Source organism: Pseudorca crassidens, chromosome 10 (genome assembly GCF_039906515.1).
Source record: "Pseudorca crassidens isolate mPseCra1 chromosome 10, mPseCra1.hap1, whole genome shotgun sequence".
NCBI lineage: Eukaryota > Metazoa > Chordata > Mammalia > Artiodactyla > Delphinidae > Pseudorca > Pseudorca crassidens.
In genome coordinates, this window is record NC_090305.1 from 32,010,609 (window position 1) to 32,031,234 (window position 20,626).

The following is a 20,626-nucleotide window of genomic DNA, read 5'->3' on the forward strand; positions in this document are numbered from 1 at the left end:
CCCTGGGGGTGTTGGCTGAGGGCGAGGGTCCCCTCCCCAGAGGCTGCTGGTGCACAACATCCTGGCTATTTCTGCCAACCATGTTTCCCACAAACCCTCCCGTCCTCACCACAGCAGGCCGCCTGCCCACTCACCCACAAACCCAGCCACCAGCTGTCGCAATTCCTGGCACTGGTCCACCCCCTGCATCCGGGAGGGCTCATCACCTCTGACCCCAGAAGGGGGGTCAACCCCTTTCCCTGCTTCCCCTGAGTCCATCTTCTCTGCCCTAAAAGCCAGAAGGGAGAGATGCTGGGGCCACTAGGGGCTGTGGCTCTTTTGAACAAAGCAGATGCATCTGCGCACACATGTATGATGGGGCCGTCCTCAGGGTCAGGGACATCAGGGTCACATCTAGGTGGGGTGATGGGTACAAAGACAGTGGGAGCACAGGCCTTGTGAGCTGCTGGGTCCCCTGCTGTGAGCGAGTCAGAGGAGCCTTTGTCCCACTGACTGGATTTCGGGTTTGAGGTCGGGGTCCCAGCTTGTAATAACATGATATTTTGCTTCCTTTTACCTCTGTTCTTATGCATTAAGCTTCCTTAGGGACCTTTGAAGGAGGAGGTGTGGCGGGACCAAGGCATGATTAAAGCATATTATATTAGGCTTTATTTTACAAATGTTAGGTTATATTATAGGTAAATTTAGCAACTTGTTTTTTCACTTATTATCTTAGACATCTTTCCACAATAGTATATATAGAAAGCTTCCTTATTATTTTTATTTTTTACTATTTTTAAATTTAATCTTTATTTTTATTTTTTTGGCTGTGCCACACAGCATGTGAGGTCTTAGTTGCCTGACCAGGGATCGAACCCATGACCCCTGCACTGGAAGCATGGAGTCTTAACCACTGGACCGCCAGGGAAGTCCCCCTTATTCTTTTTAATAGCTGCATAGACTTTCACTCTATGGATATACTATAATTTATTTAAACAATTCCCTATAAATGAATCCCTGGGTTGTTCCCCGAACTGCCCCTTAAAAAAAAATTATAAACAATGCTGCAGTGAACATCTTTGTCCATTTACCTTTGGGCACATGCATAAGTGCTTTTACAGGATAAAATCCAAGAAGTTAAACTGCTAGGTCAAATAGTATGAATGTTTAAAATTTAATAGATAATGCCTAATTGCTCTCTAGAATGTACTAATTTTCCTTCCATCAGCATTGTATGAGACGGCCTTGTAACCACATCTTCCACAACCTTGTGTGGTATGAATCTTCTTAATCTTTGCAAATCTGTTGAGTGAGAAATTATATCTTGTTTTCATCTGCATTTAAAATTGTTAGTGAGATGGAACATTTTGTATATTTTGTTAGCCAATTGTGTTTTTTGTGAATGACCTATTTATATTCTTTGCCTGTAGTCTCCCACTGGATTGTTGTCTTTTCCTTATTGTTTTATAAAAGACATCTTTTTTTTTTTTTTTTTGCGGTACGCGGGCCTCTCACTGTTGTGGCCTCTCCCGTTGCGGAGCACAGGCTCCGGACGCGCAGGCTCAGCGGCCATGGCTCACGGGCCCAGCCACTCCGCAGCATGTGGGATCTTCCCGGACCGGGGCACGAACCCGTGTCCCCTGCATCGGCAGGCGGACTCTCAACCACTGCGCCACCAGGGAAGCCCGACATCTTTTGTTTTAAATTTGGAAAAGGAGCATCTTGTTATACATCTTGCAGGTATTATCTCTTATTTTGTCCTTTGAGTTTATTTATGGAGTTTTTTCTCTTTTAATTTCCATGTAGACACATTTATGAGTCTTCTCTGTTATGACTTCTGTTTTGTTCCATGACTAGAAAAGCCTTTGCTACCCCAGGATCATAAAAACATTTACACACATTTTCTTCTGGCATTTTTATGGCTTTATTTTTCAAATGTTTTATTTTCAAAAATGTATTTTCTTTAAATCTTTGATCCTGTTAAAATTTATTTCAGTGTTAGGAGTGAGGTAGGGAATACAGATTTATTTATTTTTGTCCTAGTGTCTCTGTTTATTAAATTGAATTCTTATGTTTATTTGAGTCAATATCAAATTTGCATTCTTTACTACTGGAGTAAACCCTTGACCCAGAATTCTTTACTGCATTCTTTACTACTGATCTGTCTGCCTGTAGCAGTCCCATACTATTTTAATTGTTATAGTTGTATAATATTTTAAAAAGTATTTTATAGGGCTCCCCCCTCCCTTATTAGTTTACTTTTTTCTGTCCAGGGATTTTCTGGCTATTCTTTTCTATTTATTTTTCCAGATGAATTTATTTTTTATTTTTTAAATATTTATTTATTTATTGGCTGCACTGGGTCTTCGTTGCTGTGCGCGGGCTTTCTCTAGTTGCAGTGAGCGGGGGCTACTCTTTGTTGCGGTGCGCGGGCTTCTCATTGCAGTGGCTTCTCTTGTTGTGGAGCACAGGCTCTAGGCATGCGGGCTTCAGTAGTTGTGGCTCGCAGGCTCTATTGTGCAGGCTCAGTAGTTGTGGCGCACGGGCTTATTTGCTCTGCAGCATGTGGGATCTTCCCGGACCAGGGCTTGAACCCGTGTGCCCTGCATTGGCAGGCGGATTCTTAATCACTGAGCCACCAGGGAAGTCCCCCAGATGAATTTATAATCACTTTGTCACATTATCTCAAAAAAAATTCTACTGAATTAATAGATTCATTATGGGGACACTGACATGCTTTCAATGTTACTGACTTTTTATCCAAAAGCAAAGTCTCTTTCTCTCTCCATTTATTCAAGTTTATGATTTGGGTTTTATAGCTCTTTCCATGTATTCCTGCACATCCTTTTCTATATTTCACGTTAGGAGTTTATTGCCTTCATGCATGGGACCTTGATTCTTGTGCTTAGGAAATCTCGTTTTTAAACTAGCCACCTTGTTAAATCTTCTGATTATTACCAGAAGTCCTTTAGCTGATTCTCTTGGAATCCATGTATAGAATAATATCATCCAATGATAATAATTATGCTTTCTCCTTACAATATTTATAACTCTTATTTTATTCTTTTATCTAATTGCATTGTCAAGTAATTCCAAAACGATGTTAAATACTCTTGGTGGTAGTTGACAGTGACGGCTGACATCTGTCTTTAATATGGGGCTGCTTCTAGACTCTCCCCATGAAATATGTTGTTTACATATTAAGATAGTAGGTTATGCTGAGTTTCCCAGTATTTGGCCTTCTTGTTCTTCTGAAAGGAACCACACTTAGTCTTCATGTATTCTGCTTTTTATTAACATAATCCTAACAAATACATCCTTCCTTAGCTCAGAACTTCCTCTTAGATGATCATTCCTCCCTTGTAAGCAGAGGCATGAGAGAAGGCATGAGGCAGCAGAGAAGATGGGTGGAGGTGTGAGATAGGCGAAGAGCTGTGTGGTCCATAATGGGTGCAGGGCATCGAGGTGGCTGAGGGCACCTATGTACATGATGGGCTGAAGCCAGGTAGCCAGAAAGAGGTGGAAGTGCCTTTCAGGTGTCTTCTCTGAGCTGGCCTCCCTCTCTTTACATGACCAGCAGCTCCAGGATCACAGAAGGAGTAAGCCCTTGACCCAGAATTGCTGCGTCTTCCAGACCCATGAACTCCCCTCTGGCCCTTAATTAACCCAGTCATTTAAGAGGAAGGGAGGTGAGTTTGTGACTGTGTTCATATTAACCGAGTGGGTATAGACACAATCCATTCTTTTCTCATGAGAGATCAAGAGCATACAGACATGTGTGGAGGTAAACTGAGTTTCAGGGAAAGTGAGGGAGAGCATGGTCAGACATTCACAGGAGGCAGGCCTGAGTGAATGGTGGGCACCCTGCCCGGAGGCAGGGGATTGAATGCAATGACCTCTGGATGTCGATGATGCTGCGAAGATTAACGAATTCTTGTCTTTTCCTGCTACTTTCGGCACATCCCAGTAGGGGCAACTGGGGCTAACCCCATTTCCCGGCCATGGGAGGCTGGGAAAAGAGTGAGGGTGTGGTCAGCAGGAAGAGGCTCCTGCCGACAGACTGGGGCTCAGGTTGGAAATCCAGCTTCTGGCAAGACGGCAAGAGCAAGGCCGACTGTAGCCCTGGGGGCGTCAGGACGCTGGGTGAGCGTTCAAGGCAGGGCCTTGGATAGAAAGAGGCAAGATGGGCCCTTGAGTGCGAACTTGAAGGTCCGGAACAAGGAGGGCTGCGTGCGGAATGAGGAACCCTAGGGGCATTTGAGTCGGTCCCTTCCAGCCACAACCCAAAGGGCTTTCCTTAGAATCGTCTTGCAAAATCATGGTGGGTTCTTAAAGGATGTGGCTTCCTGTGGAAAAGTAGGTGCCACGGTCCTGTTAAGTGATTTGGCATGAGCCTTACTCATTTCCAGTTCTTCTCATTTTCTGTACCAGGTCCAGGCCCCCCTGGCAGCGGGTGAGCTGCTAGTAAACACATCCCAGATGTGCTGTGTGAGACGAGCCAAGATGGCGGGCGAGATGGCTGCCTTTTGGAATAAAAAGCAATTTCCTCAGAAAAGCCTTCTCCTTTGGGCAGACACCACCTGATGTCAGCAGCTCAGAGAGACCAGAAGAGCTCTTCCTCCCCTCTCCAGAGCCAGGGACCCTTGGGGTTGGAGGGACCCTTTCCCCCCAAACGGTGCCCCAGGGCGCCTTGGGAGCTCTGTGGAGCCTCCTGAGGGGGTGGACAGCTGAACGGGAAGTGCTCAGCATCACCCCAACTCTTCCACCCTGAGCTTCAACCAAAGATGAGCCTCTGCCTCGATTTGTTGTACTTATTGGGTTCAGAGTAATGTCCTTTATACCGTGAGTTCTGAATCTTAAAATACATCTGAAAGACCCTGGAATAGCCCAGGGGCCCTGCCCTGTGGGCTCTGTGCCTTGGCCATGCATGCCGTGCTCCATCCTGGTTTACAGGCAGCCAGCTGCAGCCAGCTGCCCAGAGTCATACTCCTGGGGCTGCCTTCTACCAGCTCTGGGAGCTCAGCCAGGCTACTTAACTCCATCTGGGCCTCAGTTTCCCGAGTTGTAAACTAGGCTGTCGTGACAATTAAGAAAGCACTTAGCACGATACCTGGCGTGTAGTGTTAGCTATTACTAATGTCCTTATCCTACCTGCAAACCCAGGAATGACACTAGCTCACTGTCTCTGCAGGACGCCTGGTCTGTGTTCTGACCCTTCTCCCTGATTAGGCAAGGGCCACTCTGTCTCATCAGCTTGAAGGGGATTTTTTTCCTGAGTATAAAGGTAATACATGTTTTTTATAGTAAAGAGGGAAAATTCAGAAGATCAAAGACAAGGAATAAAAGAAAGAAAAAATAAAAAAGGAAAGAAAGAAACAATAAAGATAGAAATGACCACTGTCCAATTACCCAGAGAAAACCAGATGCAGTATCTTGAGGCTGGCATTCGCTTCTCTGCAGCCATAACAAATGACCACAAACTTGGCGGCTTAAAACAATCCCCATCTATCATCTCAGTGTCTGTTGATCAGAAGTTCCAGCGTGCTCGACTGGGCTCTTGGCCTAGGGTCTCATGAGACTGACATCAAGGTGTTAGCAGGAATGTTTTCCTTTCTGGAGGTTCTGGGGGGACGAATCCGCTTCCAGCTGGTTCAGGTTATTGGCAGCATCTAGTTCCTTGCAGTGTAGGACTGTTTCCTTGCTGGCTGTCACCTGGGAGTCCCTAGCCTGTAGAGGCCTCTCTCTGGCCATTGCGTGTGGCCCCTACATCTCAGAAGCAGCAATGGCACGAAGTATTCTTTAGTCACTTGGACTTTCTCTGACTTCCCTCCCATCATCTCTCTCCTCTCTTCCTCTTTTGCCCCATCTTTCTTCTTCTTTCAGCCAGAATTCTCTGCTTTTAAGGGTTTGTGTGATTAGATGGAGTCCACCCGGATGATCTAGGAAAACCTCCTTATTTTAGGGTCTGCAGCCTTAATCAAAGAGTCCCTTTTGCCAGGGAACATAATACACTCACAAATTCCAGGCATTAGGGCAGAGACATCTTTTGGGGGTACATTTCTTGGCCCACCATAGTATTTATGCTTTCAGTCTTTTCTCCAGGCATATTATCTTTGTAAAGAAATATTTGTAAAAGCGTGCAGTAGTCTGCTGGCAACTCAATATCATTTCCTTCCCCTGGTCTATGCTTTCCTCTGCCCGGCAGGGGCTGGAAGCCAGGGAGCTACAGTTCTCAGAATCCCGGCCAGCCGACTAGAGGCACTTGCGTTGAGATCTGGCAGGGAGGGGGAGAAGCATAAATCATAGCATTGTTCTCCCGGCGGCTACAGGCAGGTGCGTGCACTTCCAGATAGGAGATTTGGGAGCAGACTTCAGGCACTTCCTCCATGTTTCCACCTGAGGAGGCTCAGATGTCCTGAGGTTTCAGCAACTTCCTAGCGCCCTAAAAGCTTGTCACGAACCTGACAGCCAGCCCTTGCACAGCTTTGTAGATACCTCCTTCTCTGTACTACATCCCTCTCTGCTGGAAATGCCTAGAGTGGTTTCCAGGTTCCTAGCTCACCGATCCAGGGATCTCGTTGACCATAGCAATTTATAACCTTCTAGTTTTCACTAAATAATAGATCGTGAAGATAAACCTGTCCACAGGTCATTCGGTATTCTGAAAACATTTTTAAAAATCTGGGTTTCCATGGCTGTAGGCTAACCTATCATATAGATGTACCATAATTTATGTTACCAACCCTCTTTTCTTAAACAAGTTGTTTCCTGTCTTTCACTTTTGTAATCTACACTAAGAACATCGCTGGCCATGAATCTTTGTGCAAGGCCAAGAGTATTTACTTAGAATATATTCTTGAGGTGCAATAATTAATTAAAGGGTATTAGCTTTTTGAAAGCCTTTATGCATATTTCCAGATAAGTCATCTGTATTTTCTTTCCTTTCTCCTCCCACCTCTCCAGCTGTGCCTTCTCTGTCTCCTTGGTTGCTTCCTTCTCATCTCTCCGACCTCTTGCCGATGGAGAGCTAAGGGACTTGGTCCTTGCCCCTCTTCTCTTTCTTATCTATACTTATTCCTTGGTAAATTAATTTACTTTCATTGCTTTAAATACTATTTGTATGCTGACGACCCCTTCATTTCTATCTTAAGCCCAAGCCTTTCCCTGGAACTCTAAGCTTGTGTATTCGAATTGCTTTCTCAGAATCTGTCTGGATGACTGATGGGAACATCAAAAGCAGCACTTCTGAAACTAAACTCTGCTCCTGCCTCCCAAACCTGCTTTCCCCACAGTCTCCCCATCCCAGCTAATGACAACTCCTTCCTTCAAGTTGCTCGGACCGAAAAATCTGTAGTTCTCCTTGACGCCTCTCTTTTTCTCATACACCTTGTCCAATCTGTGAGCGAATCCCGTTGGCTCTAACTTCAAAATGCATCCATAATCTGACCGCTTCTCACCAGCTCCACCATCACCACCTGGTCCAAGCCGCCATCCTCTGTTAGCTGGGTCGTCGCAACAGCCCCTCCTACCTGGACTCTCCGTTTCCCCTCGGCTTGGTCTATTCTCAGCAGCAGCCAGCGTGATCCTGTTAACACATCAATCAGATCACATTGCTCCACTGCTTAGAACCTTCCAGTGGCTCCCGTTCCCCTCAACATCCTTACAGTGGCCTGCAAAACCTTGACCAATGCCTCCCCATTGCCTCTCAGACCTCCTCTCCCCACCACTCTGCTTCTTTAATCTATTTGAGCCACTTGAGCTTTCTTGTTTCTCAAACATTCCAGGAAACAGCCCACCTCGAGTCATCGCACCAGCCTTCCCCTCTGCCTGGAGGGGCAAGGCATTCAGGCATCTGTACAGTTTGTCATGTTAGGTGGGCAAGGTGGCAGACAGTGTTAGGTACCCACCAAAGAGCTGTCCTCCCCACTCTCCTTACTCATACAAGTCCAATTCTCTCCAGGGCAGCAACGTGCCCAGCAAAAGCTATACTCTCTCTATTTCTTCACAACAAGTGTGGGCCTTGTGATGTAGTTGTGGCCAATGAAATGTGACTGGAGATGACTGCATGGTTTTCCTGATTAAAAGGGGGTAGGGATTTTCAGCAGGCAGCATGCCCTGCCCTTCCCTCTTCCCCCTTTTCCTGCCTAGAATATGGATGTGATGGCTGGGGGTCCAGCAGCCATCTTTTGAGCATGAGGAGGAAAGACATATGCTCAGACTGGAGGGAAGGAAAGCTAGAGAAGCCTGGGTCATGGAGGGTAGTGACAATATGGAATATCAGTCTCAAGCTGCTGTTACTGCTGTGCTTCTCATTGTGTGAGGAAAATAAGGCCTCTTTGGTTAAGCCTCTGAGATCATGTTTCTGATACTTGCAGCCTAATGCAGTCCTAACCAACACACTGACCCAAACGTTCTATAGTGGGTGCTGTTCCTCAGGCTTGAGCATCTTGGCCATTAGTCCCATTTTACGTGAGCCTCAAAAGGCTCCAAGGCTGTAAGAATTTGTAGCCTCCCTGGGAAGCAACAGGGGTTGATACTCCTGTGATGGGTAAACACAGGCTGCAAGAAATCCCAGCTAGACATTCCTGAGAGGATTCTGCTGAGGTGGGTCCCTCCTGCACTGGGCTCATCACTAGGGTGTCCTACTACAATAGGAGGTCCTGCCTATGGAGCAAGATTTGAAAAAAGGTGTCTCCCTTTGGGCCTAGCAATTCCGCTCCTGGAACTTTGGTTTTAAATAACAGTCAAAGAAATGAACAGCTATTTGTGTAGGAGAACGTTCATTCTCCATAGTCCTACGTATAACAGTGGAAACTAGAAAAAAAGTTAAAAACCCAACAGCAGAGGAATAGCTAAATAAATTATGACACATCACATTATACAATAGGATGTAGCTTAGTGCAATCATCCTATTGGATGGCTGTTTATTAAGGTGGGAAGCTATTGCTAAAAAATATAAACTTTGAGTATGCACAGTAGAGTTCCAGTTTTGTCAAAACTACATCTCTACGACTCCCTTCTGCTTGACTCCAGCCCTCTCAGGATGAACCCCAGAGATAGCTGCTCTTATCATGATTGACTGCCATTGCTTCCCCTACTGGAAGTTGTGGCCTGGAGGACAGGGACCCTGTGTTTCCTCCCTAGAGCCCCAGGGGCTTGCCCCAGCCCCAGCACAGAGCAGGCAGACCGTAACCTTTTATGGACTAAATGAATGGGCAATTGGCAGCCAGAGATTTGATGCTACCCATTGCTCCCTGTGAGGGTCCCTGTGTTTCCAGGTCCTGCTGACCTCTCCCTCTGCTTCTCTGCCTGGCCCTGCAACCACATTCAGGTGGTCTCCCAGGCCAGAGAGGGTGGTCCCCACTCCTGGCTGTCTGTCAGCCTCACTGGGGCCTCACCCCACACCAGGGAGATGAGAAGCTCTGGGGTGGGCTGGCTGTGCACGCAGGGAACATGCTGCCTGCAGCCCCAGTGTGCTGTCCCTGAGGCCCCATGGGGAGTAGGGCTCAGTTCTGATGCTGAAAGGGGATCTCAGCTGCTGCCAGCCACTGCCAGCTATAAAGCTATCATCCCCACACCATTCTGCTGCAGACAGGCAGGGTTTGGGTGGCCCCCGTAGGCAGCCCCTCAGGAGCAGTCATCCCACTCCTTGTGACACGGTAACCGTAAGAGTTAACATAATGCGAACAGTCCCAGAGGTCAGGCCCTGCTCTAAGGCTTTCCCTGGATCAATTCACTTAGTCCTCACAGCCAGCTGAATTGGGTATTACTACTACCATCTGCATCTCACAGAGAGACTGACTCAGACACAGAGAAGTCAAATAGGTCTTTTCTGTCACATCCCTGCCCAGGGATGGGGTGGGGTCACCATCCCAGGCAGCCTGGGGCCAGAGCCTGTGGCTGAGCCCCTCTGCCCTGTTGAGTGGGAGTTATATGTCTAAGCACCTTCTATGTGCTCAGAAGCCTCCCACATGCCACCATTCCAGAAACTTGAAAGGAAGACCACATGGATAAAAATACAAGAGGAACAAGAATATTGAAGACAACAGGCTCTTTTCCACACTGCCTTCCCCCTTCAGTCTCAGGGTGGGTGCTGTTCCCGTACTTGTCCCCTCTGACTCTGCTCTTGTCCCCTCCTCATCATCCTTCTGGAAACCTTCCTCTTGTCCCCAAAGAACCCAAGCTCTCTTTAACGGAATTGCATTATGTCCTGAGACTCGTTTGCTTGGGCTGCCGGATGCGCGGTGGGCACCTTGCGGGCAAGGCTGGGGCGATGGAGACAGATGGCGACCGGAGGGAGATTGGATTACCTACTTCTCCCTAAAGCCAATCCTCCTGGTAACTGTGTTAGGGCCCATTATTGATAGGCTTCCTCTCGGCTGTTGCTTGAGATTTGGTTTGCCTGTGACTTCTTATATCCGTTATGCTTAGAGATGCATGAGTCGGGGCCCAGCTTGGAGGTTGAGGGAGGAGGGAGGAGGGAGGTGGCAGAAGATGAGTGCCGTGGGGACAGGCTGGGGAGCAGGAGGTCAGCCAGGGCCAAGTCAGCTCAGGGCAAGGGGCGTCTGGTGAGACAGGGAAGAGAAGATGGAGCCAGAAGGTGGGGCATAGGGGCCTCGAATGCCAGACTGAGAAGGCTGGTTTACATGTGGTCAGTAATAGGGAGCCTGGTAGGCATTGAAGCAAGGGAGGTGACAGGTGGATATGGTTTTGGAGAAAAGGAGCAAGGGAGTGTGGCAAAAATCCGGCAAGAGAAGGACGGTTGGGACCCCTTGATTGTCCCTTGGAGGAGGGCAGAGGATGGAACCAGGGGTCCTCAGCCCTAGTGAGTTGCGGGAGGGAATGGGACTCATCGGGATCTGACAGAGACAAAATAGAAGTGGGGCAGACACAACGGACACTGCTCTAGACCCACGCCCGCGTTAGATCTCACTCGGTCCCTGAAGCAGGGCTGTAAGGCATTGCATGTATTAACACAGAAGTGGAGGCCTGGGAAGGGTGAGTCATTGCCGGGCTCAGAGTGGAGAGGAGGTACAGCCCAGACTATCTGATGCCAATGCCATGTTCTCCTCACTGAACCGCTTGGCCTTCCAGGGCTCAAGAAATGCCCGTTCTTCCCGGCTCTTCTCTGCACTTAGAGCTCATAACAACAGTAACAGTCAGCTAGCCACCGCTTACCGAACGCTGTCTCATATGCGTCCTCTCCAGTTGTGGTTGGACTTGATGATCCTCATTTGACAAGTGAGTAAGTGGAGCTCAGAGAGGTCAATGCCTGCCCAGACCACACAGCGGGTGCAAGCCTGCCTGGTACCCCTCACCACGGTGCGCCCCATTCCCAGTCTCCGGCCCCTGTATTCCCGAATTCCACTTACTCTAATCCTGGGATTAGTAAGGAGGGGGAATTGACAGAGCAGCTCAGGACAAGCTACTCATCATGGAAACTTCTCTGAGCATCCTCAGGCCTTACACCTCACCACCCCATATCTCTTTACAACCCAGACCTCCATCTCTCCAGGCCTGAGGCCTGGGAGCCCAGAGAACAGGGTCTGTGAGCAGGGCTGGGGAGGCTCTGGGGCCCGTGGGTACGGGGTAGGGGGGCCGAGCTGCAGCCCCGGGCTTCCCCTCCCTGGTTGTAACAGGGAGGGGTGTGGGGAGTTGGGGGAGGGGAGGGTGCCCTATTGAGTGGGAATATGTCCCTGCAGGAAGCCAAGAGTCTCAGAGGAGGACCAAGAATGATTTGGCCTCAGCCCAGCCCTAATCTCTGTACACACTCCCTTCCCTAAGGATTTTCCCTTGGAAAAATCCGTTTAATTTTCCCAGCTCAGAGACAATGAATGGAGGATTTGGGGTGGAGTGAGGATGGGTGATGGGGAGGCCTGTGGAGCTTGCTGTGAGAAAAGACATTTGGAAATGGAAAAGCCAGTTTCTGAAATGCCCCCTCCCCCAAGAAGAAGCCAGGAATGCCGGCCATCTGACTATGGACCAGCAGAACCCCTGACTGGCCGTATGATCGAAAGGCTTTGGCTGACTGTCTCTGCTAGTTTGTTTTGTTGTTCGCATGTTCTCAGAATAGGAGACCCCAAAGACAGAAACTGCATGTGTTCGGCACAGGAAATCTCGTATTGGTGAACGTAATTATTGTGGTGGGATGGACAGTGGCAGTGGTGGTCACAGTGGTGGAGGCCATGGTGGGCGTGATGACGGTGGCAGTGTGGTGGTGACGGGGGTGGTCATGATCATGGAAACTCTGAAATCACGATGGGGGTGGGTGGGCTGGGAGTCGAGGGGTGGGCTTAGTAACCTGACACACCTGGGTCCCATCCCAGTCCCAATTCCCTCTAGGAGTCACTTGGGAAAATCAGCCTCTCTGAATCTCACTTTCCTCATCTGAAAAATGGGAATCATCAGAGCTATTGGTGGAGTTCAGGGCCCCCTGGGGTGGGCGCTGACTTCCTCCATTCTGCTCTGTCTCCAGGCCTGACAGAATGCCTTTGGTCCCTCCATCTGCCCTAGCTCCTTCTCTTCTGCCCACAAACTTCCTCCAGTAGTTCTCAATGGCTCTTCCCTTAATCACCATCTCAATTCCTTCCTTCAGAGCCCCACACGTTCTAAAAAAGAAGTGGATACACCTGGCCTCTGCTTCCTGGCCTCCCACTCACTCCCTAACCCCTTCTTGGTAGCCTCCGGGTTCCCGACACTCTACGGAAACTGCTCTCCCCGTCAGCAGAGACCTCCCCCACATCTCAACCTCAAGCTCTTGGAGGAAATTGGCCCTACGACCCGCAAGGCTTCGAGAGGGCCTCTTCCCAGGGCCGTCAGGGCCCACGTGTTCCTTCTCTCTGCCACCAGGCACCTGTTCTGCCTCCCTCTGCCCGCAAAGACCAGTGCTCTGATGGCATCTCCTGTCTCTGTACACACTCCTCCGGGGTCACTTGATTCCCCTGGTCTGAGTCCAGTCTGTGCACAAGCAGCTCCCAAGTCCACGTCTCTGTTCTATCAGATCACCCAGTTAGAACTCCACTTCCGGCCACTGACCGGCCTTCCCTGCTAGACTCCCTCCAACCCAGTAAAGGAAGGCATCCAGTGCTGAACTCACTGTGTTCTCCCCAGATCTAATTGCTCTCCACTCCCTATCACCCCAGATCCAACCCTCCACTCCTCATCCCTTCTTATAAATTTCCACCCACCCACCAGTCCTGTCAATTTCCCCAGGTCATGGTGCTTTTAAAATGAACATGGAATCTAATTTTTAAAAAAATTTTTTATATATATTTTTTGCGGTACGCGGACCTCTCACTGTTGTGGCCTCTCCCGTTGTGGAGCACAGGCTCCGGACACACAGGCTCTGGACGCGCAGGCTCAGCGGCCATGGCTCACGGGCCCAGCCGCTCCGCGGCATGTGGGATCCTCCCGGACCGAGGCATGAACCAGTGTCCCCTGCATCGGCAGGCGGACTCTCAACCACTGCGCCACCAGGGGAGCCCTGGAATCTAATTTTATTTTCAAAACATGAAACTTTGTTCAAAACATAAATTCGTCATTTAACTTTGCCCTTTTACAGTTTATAATCCTGATTAACAAGCCCTCTTTGGTATTAAAGTCAATAAATTATATAAATCTCAGATCTTTTTTTAACTCAGAAACATAAACTCTGTTGTGACAAACCATAACATGTTAATCTGTGTTGCGTAAACTGTTAGCTTCAAAAAACACACACACCTTTTTAACACTGTTGCAAATGTCTCAGAAACTTCTTACACATCATGGTGCTTTCAGAAACAGTAGACTAGGTAATGTGGATTAACCTTCCTGCTGAAGGTAATTAGAGAAGATATAAATATATCAAAATATGTGTATATATCCATATATATGAAAACACAGTATGTGTGTATACACACACACACACACACACACACACATATAAGAAAAGAACAAACTGAAGCATCTGAGTGCTAATAAGATCAATAAGGCAGTAGAGAATTATTGGGCTGGGATGTGGAGACTAGGGAGGTGCACCTGGCTTCAGAAACGCTTTTCGTTTGGGAGGGGAGGAAGCAACTGAGGTGCTGCAAGGTTGACCGGGGCTTTTGAGGGTCTTCTGGGGATAAAAGACAAGGCTTATTGAGAGAAGTGTTTGGTCACCCCCTTGCTTTGCATTGGGACCCCAAAGGGCTGCACCTGAGAAGGAAGGATGATCTGGATGTGGACAGGTTCTCACAGAGGCTGCAGCTTAGCTTGGACTCATCCCAATTCCTGAAATTGGATTAAGGTGATCCAATGTTGCTAGTGCCTTCAGGCTCTTGTAAATCCTCTCTGGAAGAAGATATCATCCTGGTATTAGATAATTTCTACAAATGATTTTGCAAAGACAATGTCCAGGGCATGCACACATAAAAACATAACCTCACAAAAACCAAAAAACCAAGACTCCCCCCAAAACCTAAAAAACAAAAAACCAGACACATGATGAGACAACATGAACAAATATATAAGGAAAACATTTATAACATCCTCTCTAGATGTTGGAGTTATGCATGTAGATTTAAAATTTTAAAATATAATGCTTAGCATTTTGGCAGATGGGTGAGGATGTGGAGAAAAGGGAACCCTTTTGCACTGTTGGTGGGAATGTAAGTTGTTGCGGCCACGGTGGAAAACAGTATGGAGACTCCTCAAAAAATTAAAAATAGAACTACTATATTATCCAGCAATTCCACTCCTGGGTATTTGTCTGAAGAAAACAAAAACACTAATTAGAAAGATATATGCACCCTTATGTTCACTGCAGCATTATTTACGATAGCCAAGATATGGAAACAAACCAAGTGCTCATTAACAGATGAATGGGTAAAGAATATATGATATATATATATAGATAGATAGATAGATGATATATAGATATATATGTTGGAATATTACTTAGCCATAAAAAAGAATGATATCTGGCCATTTGTGACAACATGGATGGACCTAGAGGGTATTATGCTAAGTGAAATAAGTCAGGCAAAGAAAAGTACTGCATGATTTCACTATATGTGGAATCTAAAAAACAAAGCAAATGAACAAATATAACAAAACAGAAACAGAGCTATAGATACAGAGAACAAAGAGGCAAGAGGTGAGGAGATGGAGAAGGAAATAAATGGGTGAGAGGGATTAAAAGGTACGGATTTCCAGTGCAAAAGAAATGAATAATGGGTATGAAATGCCCATGTGGAGCAACATAGTCAATAACTATGTCATATCTTTGTAGGGGTGATATATCATAACTAGACTTATCATGGTGATCATTTTGAAATGTATAGAAATACCAAATCACTGTGTTGTGTAACAGGAACTAACATAGTGTTGTAGGTCAATTATATGGATACGTCCATCAAACTCACAGAAAAATATCAAATTTGTGGTTAGCAGAGGAAGGGAGTCAGGGTAGGGGGATTTGGATGTAGGCAGTCAAAAGGTATAGACTTTTAGTTATAAGATAAATAAGTATTAGGGATATAATGTACAACATGATAAATATAATTAACACTGCTGTATGTTATACATGAAAGTTGTTAAAAGAGTAAATGCTAAGAGTTCTCATCACAAGAAAAATATTTTTTTCTATTTCTTTCATTTTGTATTTATATGAGATGATGGATGTTCAATAAACTTATTGAGATAATCATTTCATGATTTATGTAAGTCAAATCATTATGCTGTACACCTTAAATGTATACAGTGCTGTATGTCAATTATATCTCAATAAAACTGGAAGAAAAAAAGAATTTTGGCAGAAAATTGAAACTATTTTTTTCAACATGGAAATCCTAGAACTGAACGTTATAATACCTGACACTAAGAATACAAAGGATGGGTTTAACAGCATACTAGACAAAGCTGATAGAGAATTAGTTAATTGAAGCTAGATGAGAAAAAATATCCAGAATGAAGCATGGAAAGGGAAAAGGTTGGAAAACATAGAAGAGAGTCGAATAGACCAAAGGAAAGAGTAAGAAGGCTCAAGAGAATGGGGTAGAAGCAAGATATGAAGGGATAATGGCTGCGATCTTTCAAAACCTGATAAAAGACACCAATCCATTTGTTTAGTAAGCTCTAAGAACCTAAATCAGGAGAATTAGAAGGAATATATACCTAGGCCTATCAGCGTAAAATGAAAAAGTACATTTTTACCTCTAGATAAAACTAAAAGCTGAAAATCAAAAATAAGGAGATTTTAAAAACAGAGAAAAACAGATTACCTTCAAAGGGACAACAAACTGGATATACAGCTGATTTCTTTTTTTTTAAATAGTAATCTTTTAATTATTCGTTTATTTTTATATTTATTTTTGGCTGTGTTGGCTCTTCGTTTCTGTGCGAGGGCTTTCTCTAGTTGCGGCAAGCGGGGGCCACTCTTCATCGCGGTGCGCGGGCCTCTTCACTATGGTGGCCTCTCTTGTTGCGGAGCACAGGCTCCAGACGCACAGGCTCAGTAGTTGTGGCTCACGGGCCTAGTTGCTCTGCGGCACGTGGGATCTTCCCAGACCAGGGCTCGAACCCGTGTCCCCTGCATTAGCAGGCAGATTCTCAACCACTGCACCACCAGGGAAGCCCACAGCTGATTTCTTAATGGAAAACAATGGAAGCCAGAAGACAATGGGATTCTTTAGAGAGCTGAAAGAAAATAACCACCAACTTATTTTTCAATACCCAGAAAAAAATATTCAGGTGAAGATGAAATAAATACTAAGGCTAATAAAAATCATGAGAATTCATCACCAGCAAGCCCACAGTAATAGAATATTTTTCAGGCAGAAGAAAATAATCCCAAATGGGGGGTCAGAGATGCAGAAAGGAAGGGAGACCAATGAAAATGATAAATACGTGGGTAAATATCAAATAATACTGGCTGTATAGAAAAATAATATGATAGTGTTTGGGGGGAGTTAAGGCCCTAAGGTCCTAGCCTACATTTTGAGAGAAGAGAGTAAAAGAGTTAATTAATATTAGGCTTTGTTAAGAATGCATGCTGTAATCTCTGGGTAACTACTAAGAAACTGTAAAAGAGTGAATGACTTCACAAAATAATTGAGGAAGATAATTGAATAGAATAATTCAGGCACAAAGAAAGGAGAGAAGAGGGAACATAGAGTAGGAAGAACATATAGAAAGCAAGATAAAAAAATAGATTTAAAACCCAAGTATAAAAGTAATTTTATTATATGTAAAATTTTCCCATTAAAAGGCAAAGACTTTCAGATTTTCAAACTTATTTTGGATAAGAACCAAAATTCGACTATACACTGCTTACACAGAGGTACCTGACATATAGAGACAAAGAAAGATAAAGGATGGGAAAAGATATAACACACAACACTAACCAAACAAAAAGCTAGTGGAGCTATGTCAAAATAAGACTAGATTTTAAAGCATTATTAGGTGTAAAGAGAGCTACTTCCTAATGATATAAAGCTTAATTCACTAGGAAGATATAACTCTACATTTGTATGCACTTGATAACTTGGCATCAAAATATATAAAGCAAAAATTGATAGAACAAATTATTGTACTTCAGCTTCCTTCTCTGCCTTCCTGGGGTCACAGAAGCTAGGCATTTCAGCTGTCAAGGCCCTCTCTCAGAAAACTCCCACCTAGTTCACTTACGGAGTCACTTTTAGATGGGGAGCCATCTTGGCTAATTCACTCAACTTGTATGTAAATAATGTGTGTTGCAGACACCATCAGTGCCTTGCTCCATCTTACAGGTACTCACCATTTTCCTACACATCTACCTGGTGGCTTCCAATTGCAAGCACCCGAGACTGTACCTGAGGACTTTTTCTGGCTGCAGAGTCTGCTCCTGCATGTGGAGCATTCCAGAAGTACCAGAGAGTTAATGCTCCCAGGAGCAATCCTCAAACAATGCCTGGTGTGAGTCAGTGGATGGATACTCCCAACTCCCTTGCCCTTTAAGGATTAACTCAGAAGTGTGTGTTCCCGGAGATTTCCAGCAAGATTGATCTCCAGTAGCCCACAGGGGTAACTGGCTTGATGTAATACACATTTTTTGTTGTTGTTGTTGCTGTCTTCCCTTTCCTGCCTGAGTTCCCCACTCCCCTACTGTTATTCTTTGAGATGATCTTCCAAATAAACTATATTCAAATCTTTTTTTTTTTTTTCTGGACGTGCCGTGTGGCATGCGGGATCTTAGTTCCCTAAGCAGGGATCAAACCAGTGCCCCCTGCAGTGGAAGCTCAGAGTCCTAACCACTGGACCACCAGGGAATTCCCTCAAATCCTTTCTTAGGGTTTACTTCCAGGGGAACTCAAACTCAGATATCACTTGTTTTAATGTTAAGGACATCACCAATCCTTGCAATGTTGCTTGGCTCTGAGGTGGTCTTCATTCCCCTGCCCCATCCCTTTGACCCTGTTCTCGTCTATGACTTCATGTGTGTCTTTCATGAGGACTGTTCAGACAGTGGTTTCCAGCGCCCATAATTTCTCTCCTACTGTTTCTCCACAGGCGGCTTCAGTAATCTTCCTATTAAGCAGAGAGCTCATCATTGCCCACCTTCTACTCTGACATTTTCAGTGGCTTCGTACTGCATGTAGCAGAAAATCCCAACCCTCAGTTGACATGCAAAGTCCTCTGTGATCTAGCCTCAATTCACCTTTCAGCCACTCCCCATTCTCCACTGCTTTCTCCCCCAAATCTGTGCTCACTTCTCAGCCACCTTCACCCCTGGGCACCAGTCCTCATGTCTCACTGTTGCCCATTATGCTCTCCCCAGTTTGAGAAGTCACAGGTCCATGAACCAACCAACCTCCAAGGCTCAGCTCAAACGACACTTCTGTGCAGCCTTCCCATTAGTCTCACATTAGTCTTTGACTCTCCCATAGTGCCTCAAATTTGGTGACTGCTGGTGGATTTTGAACAGATGACACTGAAATTCTTAAGAAGGAGGACTCCTGGGTTCCCCTCATTGGATTGCCTATAACACAAATGTGCTGTGTAATCTTGGGCCAGTCCCTTATCCTCCATGGCTCTTAGTTACGACAACTACACAGTAAGTATTTTTGACTAGAATCAGTGTTTCTCCAATGAAGGAAGGGGTGCAATTTTTCACTGTGCAGATGGCCTTGTGCGTTGTGGGACATTTAGCATTTAGCATGGACAGCTGTGACTTGGGGAGCAGGAGAGTGCTAGAGACTGACCACCCGACATGTGGGCAGTGGCTACAGCTGTGACAGCAGCACTCCTGCTGGGGGAGGCTGCAAACACACCTGGTTGTCTAGACTGCATGGTGTGTGTGGGGGATGGAGGCAGAGAAAGGTTGCCATGTTAGTGAGAGATGAGAGATGGTAAGGGTGGATGAAACAGCTGTAGGGAAGCCTTTCCTCAGACCTAGCATGTGGCTGGGGCTCTGGAGAGAGCTGCCCAATGTTGGGAGCCCAGGGTGAGTTTTCAGGAGGTTCTGGGAACTGCTCCATTCATTGGTTCACTAAGTTATCCATTCAACAATCATCTCTGGGGCTGGAATGAGACCACCCCAATCTTGTACGTGTTGTGGGATCATACTTCATCTGGTGTGAGGTGTCAGGGCTTTGGTGACTGATAAAGGAGGAACGTGGAAGGAGAAGAATTCGTCAATATTTATCCAAGTGGGTCCAGGAGATGCTGTTCTGAATGGAGACAACTGGCCTCAAGATGGCGAGGGAGGAAGGCTGGAAAGGTACCACGGCCGCTGATGCTGTGTGAGTTAGACGCTATGATTTCTCCTATTTTGCAGATGAACAGAGGCCCATTCTTGAGTTCAAAAGGGCATCCTTCAGGCTCACCCAGCTTGAACAGCCCTGAAAATCTCCAGCTGCCCTTGCTGTGAGGTCTGCAATCTTTAGATCTCAGGGGGTGGCTGCCAGAGCAGGAGGCAGCCACTGTGGCCAACGTGGTCCTTCCGACAGCCACCTCTGTCCCCACCATCCATCAGTTTGTTGCAAGCCTGGTTATATGACCAGTCTCCTGGGATCTGCTCACCCTTCGGCAAACTGATAAAACCAAAATTTTGAACTTTCCACACGAAGGACCAAGTCTTGGTGACTCCACCAACCATCCAGGAAGGTTAACTCACACGTTTTCAGTGCTCGTTCTGCGCCTGGCACTGCGCTCAGCAATTCAAAATATATTTTGAAGACTCATTCAGTCTTCACACTAACCTGGGAAGTAGGGACCACTGTTAGCCCCATTTTACAGATGGGGAAACAGAGGTATGGAGAGGCTGAGTAACTTGCCTATAGTCTCCCAGGTGATAACTGGCAAATTGGGTTCAAATTCAGGCATGCTGGCTCCAGAGGCTCCAGAAGTCTGGCGAGGGGCTGCCTGAAGCAGATTGCACCCCACGCCATCTGCCCAAAGTTAAGGACAGCTGGATTTGGGCCCCCAAAGCCTGCAGTCAATTTCTGGCCATACCACCAATTAGCTGTGTGACCTGAAACATGTCACTTACTCTCTCTGAATCTCCATTTTCTCCCTGGTTGAGTGAGAGGGTTGAGCTGCATGATCCTGAGCTTGGTTCCAGCTCTGACATTTCAAGAGGCTTCATCAGGCTAAAATAAGCAGTAAGAGGCACGCTGCGGTTGGGAAAGGGCAGCCTGGGACGTGC

At 46.4% G+C, this 20,626-nt stretch overlaps 1 long non-coding RNA gene across 1 annotated transcript; it reads right to left on the minus strand.

Annotated features, from left to right (window-relative positions):
- Nucleotides 1-13,322: 13,322 nt before the first annotated feature.
- On the minus strand, nt 13,323-17,985 carry LOC137231937 (uncharacterized). Its single transcript, XR_010946818.1, has 3 exons — nt 17,738-17,985; nt 16,224-16,638; nt 13,323-14,710 (listed from the first exon to the last, which is right to left on the minus strand). It is a non-coding gene; the product is annotated as an uncharacterized lncRNA (long non-coding RNA).
- Between the last annotated feature and the right edge of the window lie 2,641 nt (nt 17,986-20,626).